Consider the following 10,812-nt stretch of genomic DNA (forward strand, 5'->3'; position numbering starts at 1 on the left):
CAGGCCCTGAGAGAGGAAGTTGATAAGCTGTTGAGTGCAGGTTTCATTACACCAGTGGATACAGCTGAGTGGGTAAGTCCTACGGTGGTGAGTCCAAAGAAAGATGGCAGGTGGCGTATATGTGTGGATTTCAAGCCTTTGAATGCTGCTACGAAGAAGGATTCTTACCCCCTACCCTTTTTGGATGAAATCTTGGATACTGTAGCTGGATATGAAAGGTATAGTGTTTGTGATGGATATTCAGGTTATTTTCAGTTAAAGATTGCAGAAGAAGATCAGTGCAAGACGACTTTTATTACACCGTGGGGATGTTTCTGCTACAAAGTTCTTCCTTTTGGATTGATGAATGGACCAGCCTACTATCAAAGAAGGGCAAATTGGGTATTATCTCCTTTTTTGAATAAGTTTGTGAAGGATTTTATTGATGATTTTTGTATATACAGCTCCAGGCAAGAACATTGTGACAAGCTGGCTACAGTCTTTCAGCGTTATGATGAGTGTGGTGGTCAATTAAATCCAAAAAAGTGCTTTTTAGCTCAACCGAGGGTGAAGCTTTTGGGCCATATTATATCAGAGAATGGTATTGATCCAGATCCTGATAAAGTCAAGTCTCTTCTTCTTCTTCCTACACCAAAGAATACAAGGCAACTGGCCACTTTTGTGCAAAAGGTGAAGTATATGGCTCGATTCATTTCTTTATCTTCACAGTTGTTATATCCTTTGCAGCAAGCAGCACAGCATGATCCTTTGCATTGGACGGAGGAGTGTAAAGTGGCTTTCCAGAAAGTGAAAGAGGTGTTGGGAGCTATTCCTACAATGCAGGCACCTAATTGGGAACAGGTATTTTATGTCAATCTTTCAGTAGGTGAGGATGCAATTGGAGCTATGCTGTTACAGAAGGGGAAAGAATCACATTATATGCAACCAGTCTACTGTGCTAGCAGAGTAAAACTTGCCAGAGAGAGGTTGCTATCAGAGGTGGAACTTGTTATGGTCAGTGTACTTTATGCATGCAGGCGGTTCCGCCATTACTTATTGCCTCGCCCCTTTGTGTTTTTGACAAGTTACACTTTTTTGCCTCAGTTGATAAATGGTACAAATTTATCTAAGGCTATGATGAAGTGGGTGATTGAGCTGCAGGAATTTACCTTTTCATTTCTGGTGGAAGAGAGTACCAGGGCTACCTTAGCGGATCTACTGACATATAAGGAGAGTCCTCTTCTTATAAAGGAGGAAACCATCAAGAAGCCAGTTGAGGATGCGGCTGAGTTGGTGAATGCACACTTATTATATTTTGATGGTTCTTACAGGAAAAGCCATGATGCAGCCTCAGGAGGTTTGGTGCTTTATGATCCACAGGGTTGCCTTGTTTTTAAAAAGGGTGTTAAAGTGGATGCACATAGCAACAATGAAGCGGAGTATCTGACTCTGGAAGTTGGATTGCAAATATGCTTGAAGCATGGTGTACACAGGATTCGCATTCGAGGAGATGCATTGCTGGTGGTAAAACAGGTATTGGGAGTTTGGAAGTCAAAGAATTTGTTACTCAAAGAAATGTGTTTCAAGATTAAGGGTCTACTGAAGGGATTTGAAGCTTGGAGCCTGAAGCATGTGGATCGAGGCCATAATGAGGAGGCTCATGAAGCAGCCCAGGGAATGATTGGTGAAGTATTTGTTCTTAAAGCTCATGCATCATTTTATTGTGGCAGGGAGAACTTACAGGATGTGGAAAAGTTTTTGTTAACCGGGATGATTCCCAATGGTATTGACAGATCAAAAAAATATGGTTTCATCAGGAAAGCTACAAGGTATGTGATGATTGGTGATGCTTTGTATTTGAAAGGAATTGATTTGATAATGCGACGGGTACCTTGGAAGGAAGAAATCTACAAAATTCTCAAAGAAAACCATGAAGGAGCATGCGGTGGACATTTTGCATCAAAGATTACCTTGCATAAGGTATTACAGGAAGGTTATGTGTGGCCAAGTGTGCATAAGGATATTAATCATTGGTGCAGGTCATGCAAACAATGCCAAGCTCACAGTAAACGGATTTTAAAGCCTGAGATGAGGAAGACAATTCTTGCTTATGATGTTTTTGAAAAATGGGGAATTGATGCTGTGGGACCATTACCTATTACCAGCCGAGGGAAGTGTTATATCTTAACTGCAGTTGATTACCTTTCTAGATGGGCGGAAGCAAAGGCAGTTAAACAAATTACTGCTAAGGAGGTAGCAAAATTTGTATATCAAGATATCTGTTGTAAATTTGGTGTGCCATTGGAATTGCTTTCTGATCAGGGTCCAGGATTCAGAGCAGAGCTTATGGATTATTTGTGTACAAAAATGAAGATCAGCCGCAGCTTTACTACACCTTATTATCCACAGTGTAATGGCCTGAATGAGCGGTTCAATGGTGAATTGATCAAGATTTTATCTAAAGTGACAGAGCAACAAGGGAAGATTTGGGATCTGGAGTTGCCTGCTGCCTTGTGGGCATACCGAACAGCCATTAAAACTGGTACGGGTTTCACTCCATTTTGTCTTGTTTTTGGAAAGGAAGCCTTATTGCCTATTGAGGTGGAGATACCAGCTGTTAGAATGTTGGGAAAGCTTTTGGAAAAACCTGAAGATGTCTTCAAAGAGCGGCTGTTATATTTACAAGAAGCACAGCTGAACAGAGATAATGCTTTGAAGCATTATGAAGATATGCAGGCAAAGACGCTGGAGAAGTTCAACAAGAAGATTAAAAGCAAAGGAATTATGAAGAATGATCTGGTGTTACGCTATAATAGCAGACTGGATAATGCCTTTCATAAAAAGTTTCAAATTAAGTGGGAAGGACCTTTCTTGGTGATGCAAGGATTTACTAATGGCACTTATCAATTGGCAGATTTAGATGGGACTTTACATGCTTCCAGGGTAAATGGATACAGGCTGAAGAAGTATTATGCACGTCTGATGGTAATGGTGCAGGATGCAGTGTCTGAAGATGTGATTCCAGATGAAGGGCAGTTTTTGGATATGGATTTAGGTCTGGAAATGCTTTTTGCTGCTGATCATGAATGATTCAGCAGGCTGGGGGTTGGGCAAAGTATGTCAGGCTTTTTCTGTAAAGCTGTTTTGAGTCAGTGTACATATGGTGTGGATGGTGTGCAATAAAACTTTGCCCTGAATGCCCTGGCAAATGTACAGCCTGAATGATTTGGTTGAAGGTCGTTTTATGCACGTGTTCTTTTGTTGGGAGAAAATGCTGAAAATCTAGAGCTTTATAGCAATTGTGTGGTGTGCCGGTGGTTGCTAAAAGCAGAGCACCGAGACTGGGAATTTGATGGCTTGGTAGTTCTGAAGTTGATGATTATGGTTGTGAGCAACCCTAGCATTGTATTGGAGTGTTGTATGCACCATATACTTAGGTGAAACTAGTAGTAAGTGGTGTGGTGGCCATTAGTGTGGTTTGGGGAAAGAAGTTTTAAAAAAATATATAAAATAGGTAGCCAGCTTGAAGAGATACGTGGAGGCAAAAAAGGGCTGCCAGCTTGCTTCGAGAAGGTGGTGGAGAGCTGGAGGGCGAGAGAAAAACGGTCGTGGCCGCTGGGAGGAAAAAAAGAGGAGTCGTCGCCTTCGCAAGAGAGGCTTGCTGCAGAGAGCAGAAGGGCTTGCGGGTTGCTATGGAAGCTGGACCTGGCTGGCGCAGACAAGGAGACCTTCTGAGGCGTGGCTACAAAGCTGCAGACGAGGAGAGAGGGGACGCCGTGTGTTCTACTGTGTGGGTCTGAAGGAAGCGCAGCTGGAGGGCAAAGAGGGTGTTTGTTTTTTTCCTGGGCGCTGGTGTTTTTTTTCCGTGTGTGGGCTGCAACTGTCGGTGCAGCTGGACAAAGAGCCAGGAGTGCCCTGCAGTGCTAGCGAGGGTACTGTGAGCCGCCTTGTTGTGTGAAAAGTGCGTGAGGAGCTGCAAAGGGGAGAGCCGACTGGAGACGCTGAAGGGAGGCGCAAGTGAGGGCCAGTCTGGGAGAGGTAAGCTGCTGTGGGCCGCTAGCTGTGCGAAGGGGCCGTCTGGTGCATGGAGGTCGACTGGCGTCGAAGGTAGTGGCTGCTGACCGCGATTGAATAAGCTCTACAGCAGACGGGCGAGAAGACAAAAATGGTCGCCATGTGGTAACGTGGAGCGCCGCCTACTGGTGTGGACAGCAGGCGCTGACGTGTGGATTCCTGGGGTGTGAGGCCGGCTGCGAATAACAGTTGTGTGCAAGGAGGAAACTGGAAAACGTGGAGACGCCGCCTTGGGAGGTTGGCTAGTGTGGAGCGTTGCCTGGAGAAAAGATGGCCGCCTCTTGGAGATAAAAAATGGGTAGGTGCTGCTGCTGGGATTCTGCAGACACCAGAGGCGAGGAGAGGTTGGCGAGACAGGTTGAGAAGACCCCTCATGTGAGGGAAGAGTTGCCTCGTAGAAGTGAAGGGCTGGAGGGTGATTGTGCGTGAGGAAAGCCGCCTGGAGAAAAGCGAGTGAAGCTGCTGCAAGAGTGTAGGAAAAGTGGTGGCTTTGGTGTGGTTGGATACAGCTACAAGCAGCCTCTGGCATGCACTACAGAGTGTGGTGGACTGGCTGTGGATACAGGTATTGCCTTAGTTTTAGAAGAAGGGCTTTGTGTTTTGCTTGAGTTGGTGCAGCTGCTGACAACAGCTGGGGAATGTCATGTCAATTAATGAAATCTACGGTAATGGATTACCCCTTGTAAATGGACAAACAGAGTTTGTGTGACATGTGAGTGGCTTAGCCTTGCTGACAGATAAAAGGCTTTTATAATAAGACATGTGAGTTGTTGAAGTTGCCTTTCTTTGGGTATCTCTGGGTGGTAGAGAGAGAGAGAGATTTTTTTTTCTTTCCAGCTAGAGAAGCTGGTGGTGCCCCTTGTGCCTGTGAGTGTTCTGAAGGTGGTGAGTCGGCGAGCTATAGTGGCCTTCTTGTGTTTCTGAGCCGCTTCACACCACGCATGGTGCATTCTTTTCATATGATGTCACCAACCTATAATGAACACTCTTTCCTCATTTAATAGCCCTATGATCTACGTTTTCTTCCCATAAAGTGTCCCATACTATGACTCTCCTTGTTTCTATGTAGAAGGTAAGGTTTCCTCCTAGTGGACAGGATCAAGGACTTACAAACAATGCAAAAAGATAGGATGGTGTCACTGCTGCTCTTGCAGAGGAAGCCTGTGGGCAAGAGAGGAGCCTGATTTTTGGTGCATGAGACTAGTGTGTCAGAGTTTCAAAAGCACGTAAAATATCTGGCGAGACGAGTTCATTTTTGGAGCTATGGACTGGATGTGTTCCAAGTCTATTGCTTGTTGTATCAAAGATTATGGAGTGGATAAGTTCCAGGTTCATTGTTAGAGGTTTTTTGGATGTGATGTGTTCACTAGCTCCTATTGGGGGATGATGGGAGCGGTGTTTTCCATAGACTCATAATTCTATACTACGAGTCACCAAGTAGATTTCTTTTCTATCCAAGGTGACATTTTGTTTCGAGGAGTCAGGCTGTCCGGTATCTGCAGTACTGTGGAGTGTTCGTGGTTGCATCCTCATCAGCTTATCTCCTTCAGACTTTTGCACACTATGAGCTATAGAGGGGGTGTTAGAATATTGTGCATCTCATTGTGATGTGGGATCTAGATCTGTTATTGGACCCGTGTATTTTCACATTTATGCTAACCTGCTGCTATCGGCGGCTAGCTACATGGGGTCAGTCAGCCAGCCCACAAGCCTCCCTATATGAAGTCCTCTTCCCTTCTCATTTGTCAATCATTGAACCTATTCATAGGCACACTTGCTCTACACCATCTGCTAGCTAGTATTGCCATTGTAAAGCCTCTTATTATTAAAGATGTTCATTGTCTGATGTCTCTTCCTCTCTCCCTCCCTCCTATGTGTTTTGCTTCTGCATTGTGCAACTTTATCACCCAGGCATCCCCCAAAATTTGAAAGTTTTGGATGCCTTTTGGAGGAGTTTTAATGCCTTAATACTATACATCCTTCCCTCAAACACAAGAACTTGTAAATGCATCTTCACATGAGATCCCCAATTAAACACCTCCCGAGGAAGCACCTGCCACCATTGATGAGAATCCTCCTCTAAAAGCTCTAGATAAACCTCTCATTGAGAACACCCCTGACCAATTCCTCTCAAGATCTAGAAGCTGCAGAATCTGCTCAAATGGATGAATGAGCAAAGATTCTGACCATCCACAATCGTGTCCACCACATGGAATGCTGGAAACAAAAATTTTGCAAGAACCTTGGGTCAAACTAACACAAATCTAACTTCCCCGAATTCGGATAAGTCCAAATGCTGCTTCCTAATCCAAACAATCACCACATCGAGAGAATGCTGAGAAAGAAAAACATATTCTAGCGAATCCTACGCTATAATAGCAACTGTAGATCAATCAAATGTGCATCCCCAAGAAATCAAGTTCAATAAACAAACAAAACAATGTACGACGACTCCCTCATATATACAAAATGATCAACAAACGACAAATGCAGCCAAGTTGATGACAAATGTGATGTCCACAATCTCCTATAGATTTTTCCTTCAAATGCATGCTTGGCCCTTGCTTTGGCTGCTCAATTGCTATGTAAGGCTGAATATCTCATGATTATTACATCTGAACTCTGCCCGCAGTTGAAAGATTGACAGGCATCTCCTTGACCCAAGTTGTAACTGCCTCAACATCCATCTTTCCATTGAACTTGGGGGGCCACTCCTCATGCTGCATGTGAGAGGAGGTTGGGATCCCTACAGACCCTCCGTGACATATAAGTGATGATACAGGAGAGAAGGAACATGGTAAGGAGGGATCCCATGATGAAGACTGTCCACCACAGAATACATCATGGGTGATTCGGAATACATCCGAATCACCCATCCGAATGATGACTCCCATGCTGGGGCTTATGCCAGCCCGAGCATTCCCAAAACCACCAAAAGCAACCTTCCAAATGTTGCTCACCATGCTTAGGCTGGTCCACCTCTTGCTTGTGGTGGTGGCCTTCCTGCTTGGATTGGCGGGCAACAATGGATGTAGAGTTCGAGCTCCGTGGGTCCAAATTTCCCGCCGTGCAAGGCACCAACCTCTTGACTGAAAGCCAACATCTGCTGGACTTGTGTGCGGGCCTTAACAGCCATCTACTCTATCAACATACGGGTCAAGGGGCAACCATCATCTGATCCTTCACACCTGTAAAGAGAAACAAATGGTACCGAGTAGTAAAAGAGACTTTCCCCAAACCCTTACATGTTCCCTTGGTTCCACCCTAGTCATGCAGGCAACATTCATGGGATGCTGCAAAATAAATGTTCACAAGAACCTTGGGACAAACTAACACAAAATCAAACTTTCTTCAAACCCGGATGTGCTCTCTTGACTCTACGGGCTGCCTCCCTAGCCAAACAATCAACACACACAGATGGAATGGCGGGAACTTGCTAGGGTTTAAGCAATTGTAGACCAACAGAGTCTAAAGAGAGAATGGCAATGGAAGACTTACGCAAACACACACACACACACACAAGTATCTCCTCCAATGGAAGACTTACGCAAACACACACACACACACACACACACAAGTATCTCCTCCAATATGGTGGCAATCCAAGCTCAAGTTTACAACACACACACACACACACACACACACACACACACAAGTATCTCCTCCAATATGGTGTCAAGCCAAGCTCAAGTTTACAACAAACAATTTCGACGAGTGTATGGGAAAAAAATGATTAGCCAGCCATGCCAACCTATTATGGGACCTTTCCCACGACATGTGTGCGGTTGGCAGCACTAAGCATCTGGACCACCCTCAAAAAGAGTCGTACTTCCTTGAGGCTTGGAATAAGCTAAGCTCTCTCTACTACAAGTATCTTGTGGACATGTATGGGGGAAAAGACACACATCACACTTCCATACTCTACTACATGGTGTAGGCAATCACCTATACTGCTATTATATGAGCCTCAAAGAGTACATTGCCTTTTATAGGCTTATCTTGTTTCACACATCAGGTACCCTCCCTGGGGCAGTGACATAAGGCCACATCACCGTTTATCACACTCACACATAAAAACGGCCTCGCGTCCATAGTCATCAATTTTTTCATCATCATCGCGGCCACATCAACCCTTACACAACACAAGAGAACGCATGCAGCATCATGTTCATCATGTGGTGCTATGCGCACGGCCTCGTGGAAGCTACGAAGCCCTTTGCCTCCTCTTCCAAACTCAGCTCCAAAGCTAAGGCCATCGCCACAAAAAGAGGACCACCCATGGGCAAAGTTATGTGTGCAGAGGGCTCTCTGCTAAATCTTTGTTCTGCTCAAGAAACCCTTCTTTGCACGGCGAGGGCAGAGAGGCAGCAAACTCGGGCAAGAAACCCTGTACTCGCACCACCCAAGTTTGGCGGCAAAATTGGTGGGTGGCACCGTCGTTGGGCTGAGTGGACTCCACGAGCTCCATAGAGCTTATCAAGCTCATCCCATTTCTCCTTTGCAGTCGGAAGCTAGTCCACATGGTGGATGAGTGCCTCATCAAGATGTAGCATGTAAGATTCCTCCCCAGCCTCTCAAAATGTCCAGCATCTTCCCCTGTAATCAATCCCTCTTCAGAAATATAAAAGACTTGTTTCTAACTGTTTTAACCTAGAGAGAGAAAATATTCTAGAGAGAGAATATTCAGATTTTTAATATTTTTGGATAGAAAATTATCTCATCTTATTAAAATAAGTTCCCCTAAATCAGAAATTCAAAAAGAACTTTCCAATGTGCAATTGGAATTAATTGGAAATGAGTATGAAGGACCTTAGTCTAAGGGTCTAGATTTTCAGAAATTTTTGGATTATGGTCCAATTAAGGTTCCTATGGGCCAATAGCATCAATCCATGTGTAGGGAGGAGATAAATCCAATTTTGTAAAAGAAGATACCCAAAAATGAGTAAATGCTCACATAAGATGAAGAGTTAAAAATATACAAGGTTTATTAGTAAAAAACTATGAGCAATATTAAAAATATGAGATATTTTGGGTATCCAAAAATGAGTAAATGCTCACATAAGATGAAGAGTTGAAAATGTACAAGGTTTATTAGTAAAAAACTATGAGCAATATTAAAAATATGAGATATTTTGGGTATAATGATTCCATTTTGACACATATGTAAGGAAGGGGAGTTCTTTAAAGGAGGTGCATATTTCACATAAGATGAAGAGTTGAAAATGTACAAGGTTTAATAGTAAAAAACTACGAGCAATATTAAAAATATGAGATATTTTGGGTATAATGATTCTATTTTGACACATATGTAAGGAAGGGGAGTTCTTTAAAGGAGGTGCATATTTCACATAAGATGAAGAGTTGAAAATGTACAAGGTTTATTAGTAAAAAACTATGAGCAATATTAAAAATATGAGATATTTTGGGTATAATGATTCTATTTTGACACAGATGTAAGGAAGGGGAGTTCTTTAAAGGAGGTGCATATTTCACATGCTTGAATGAGTTTTAAACTCATAAAAATTGAGATATTTTATCTCTCCTCTCTCCTCATTCAAGACTAGTTCCAAAAAGTTAGCTTAACTGACCTAAAAATGGTCAAAAATTGACCAAACTGATTTGGAAAATTCTAGAATCAGTTTGTTTGGTTAGGAGCTCAATTTTTTCTATAAATAGCAGCCTCCCCCTTGTTGAAAAATATATAGTGTTTATGCATCGTTACTCTACTCCACCTAAGCCAAGAACTGTGAATTCATTAATAATTCACTAGTTTTTGGAGATTCCCTCTTTCTTCAATCCCCATTAGTAGCTCCATCAACATACTTAACCAATTGATTGGTTGGGGGCCTCTACCGTGAACAAAGAATTAAGCAAATTGTAAGGTAAATGGTAAATTTTGATCTTTTCTATAATTCCTCAATGTTTCTCTCTTCTCAACCCCTCTCAAGCTTGAGAAGCTTAATTGGAATGGTTTTTGAATGCTATTGAAGTTAATTGATGAATGTTAGTGAAGAGTTACATAATTTAATGAATGCTATTGAAGTTAATTGATTAATGATAGTTAAGAATTACATAAATTTTTATTTATGCTTAATTCTAATGGTTTTTATGTAATTTCTCTCTCTCACTCAAGAAATGGTCATACTCATGACCCATTCTCAATCCAAATGAAGCTTTTCATAAAGCTTTTTCTTAATCCAAGATTAAGCTATGATTGAGGCCAAATTAATGGCTTTTTTCTATGCTTTTAGTTTATGTATATTGATGATTCAATCCATTATGGATTGATGATCCAATTAGAGACCATTCTAATTATTTCCTTAATGATAAGCTTTATCTCTTAGAAAAATTGAGATTTATCAGTCATAGCAGCGGAGCTATGGCAAAATTTTTATAAAAATTACGCATAAAATAATTTCATTCAAAGCACGAAAAGAGGACTTCCTACCATATTCTAGGAATTATCATCCTAGATTAATTGAAAGATATTCATTGTAATCATAGAGAAATTGATTATTATATTAATATAAAAGTGTTACTATTAGCATAATTGATTTTCATGCATAGATGTATGCATAAAAGATGATTATTTTATTACAAAAGTGTTACTTTTAGCTCAATTGAATTTCATGCATAGAGGTATGCATAAAAGATTATTATTTTATTATAAAAGTGTTACTTTTAGCATAATTGAATTTCATGCATAGAGGTATGCATAAAAGATGATTATTTTATTACAAAAGTGTTACTTTTAGCATA

This window comes from Cibotium barometz, chromosome 18 (genome assembly GCF_041138505.1).
Source record: "Cibotium barometz isolate CiBa-2024 chromosome 18, ASM4113850v1, whole genome shotgun sequence".
Taxonomy (NCBI): domain Eukaryota; kingdom Viridiplantae; phylum Streptophyta; class Polypodiopsida; order Cyatheales; family Cibotiaceae; genus Cibotium; species Cibotium barometz.